General features: G+C 33.1%; 1 non-coding gene across 1 annotated transcript; it reads right to left on the reverse strand.

Annotated features, from left to right (window-relative positions):
* Positions 1–1,555: 1,555 nt before the first annotated feature.
* LOC112745501 (small nucleolar RNA R71) lies at positions 1,556–1,664 on the reverse strand. The gene has a single exon (XR_003173426.1). It is a non-coding gene; the product is annotated as a small nucleolar RNA R71 (small nucleolar RNA).
* Between the last annotated feature and the right edge of the window lie 402 nt (positions 1,665–2,066).

A 2,066-nucleotide genomic window follows, 5' to 3' on the forward strand; every position in this document is an offset into this window, starting at 1 on the left:
ACGATTTTCCACACCAGGATGCTACATGAGTTAGTCAATTACGGCTGCCATTGAATGAATCATTCGTTATTGGAGTAGACAGTAAGAAAAGTTAATCTGGAAAGAATACGCATCTCCGAAGCCTTAACTGAATATCTATCATTGCTTTTACACTAATCTGGTATTTCGTTTCCTTTACTTTTCGTTTATGCTTTCAACAAACAACTATCTTTTCTAATCACCTGACTAAGATTTACAAGATAGCCATTGCTTGCTCAATCCGACAATCCCCGTGGAATTCGACCCTCACTCACCTGAGGTATTACCTGAACGACCCGGTACACTTGCCGGTTCATTTGTGCGGAGTTCAATTTTGTGCACCAAGTTTTTGGCGCCGTTGTCGGGGATTGTTTGAGTTTGACAAACTACCGGACTATCTTGTTGCTTAGATTAGGTATTCTTTAAGGTTTAGTTGCTCTTTTAATTGTGTTTTTTAATTTTTGTTTCAAAAATTTTTTCAAACCCTTTCTTTTATTTATCTTTTGTTTGAGTCTTGTTTCAATCTTTAAGTTTGGTATCTTTTTTATGTTTCTTGGTATTCGAATTGTTCTTGTTAATTTCTTTGTTTGATCTTAAAATTTTTAAGTTTGGTGTCTTTTAGTTGTTTTTCCTTTAATTTTGAAAATTAGTGTCATTTGATCTTAAATTTTTAAGTTTGGTGTCTTTTAGTTGTTTTCTTTTTTCCTTAAAATTCGAAAAATACAAAAAAATATCTCTTTTATCTTTAGTCAAATTTTTGAAATCTTTACTATCTTTTCTTGTCTTGATTTAAAAATTTTAAGTTTGGTGTTTTCTTGTTAGTAAAGTTTAAAATTTTAATTTCAAATATTATTTTTTCAAATCTTTTTTAAATCTTTATCTTATCTTTGTTTATCTTTCTTTAAAATTCAAAAACTTAATCTTATCTCATTTTAATCTCAAATTTCAAAATCTAATCTTTTCAAATTTCAAATATATATATATATATATATTTTCAAAATATTTTCAAATATTTATCATATCTTTTTACTTTAAATCTTTCCTATCTTATCTGCTTTTAAAATCTTAAATTTTAAAATTCTTATCTTTTTAAATCTTTACTATCTTTTAAAGTTTGATTTTCAAATTTTTTTTAACTTTTAAATCTCATCTTTCCTAATCTTTTTAAACCTTTATCTTATCTTTCTGTTTTAAAATTTTAAAACTTACTTATAGGCGTAGCATCTCTGTACCTGCCATCAGTGCAAATAATTTTGAGCTGAAGTCTCAACTGGTCACTTTAGTTCAACAGAACTGTCAGTTTCATGGACTTTCACAGGAAGATCCCAACAGATTCATCTCTGATTTCTTATAGATCTGTGATACTGTCAAGACTAATAGAGTAGATCCAGAAATTTACAAGCTTATGTTTTTCCCCTTTGCTGTAAGGGACAGAGCTAGGTTATGGATGGATTCTCAGCCCAAGGAAAGCCTAGACTCTTGGGAGAAGGTGGTCAATGCATTTTTTACTAATTTCTTTCCACCTCAGAAGCTGAGCAAGCTTAGGGTGGAAGTTCAGACCTTCAGACAGAAAGAAGGTGAATCCCTCTATGAAGCCTGAGAGAGGTACAAACAATTAATTAGAAGATGCCCTCCTAACATGATTTCAGACTGGATCATGCTAGACATCTTCTATGATGGCCTCTCTGAATTATCCAAGATAGCTTTAGACCACTCTGCTGGTAGATCACTCCACTTGAAGAAAATGCCTAGAGAGGCACAGGAACTCATTGACATGGTTGCTAACAACCAATTCATGTACACTTCTGAGAGGAACCCTGTAACAATAGGGTAGCTCAGAAGAGAGGAGTCCTAGAGGTTGACACTTTGAATACCACACTGGCTCAGAACAAGATCCTGATTCAACAGGTCAACATGATCTCTTAGCATTTGACTGGATTACAAGCTGCAGCTGGCAGCACTCAAGAAGCCTCCTATGAAGGGGATGCCTATGATCTAGATCAACCCATGATGGATGAGGTTAACTATTTGGGAAATCCCTCAGGGAA

The sequence above is a fragment of the Arachis hypogaea genome, chromosome 14, assembly GCF_003086295.3.
Source record: "Arachis hypogaea cultivar Tifrunner chromosome 14, arahy.Tifrunner.gnm2.J5K5, whole genome shotgun sequence".
Lineage (NCBI taxonomy): Eukaryota > Viridiplantae > Streptophyta > Magnoliopsida > Fabales > Fabaceae > Arachis > Arachis hypogaea.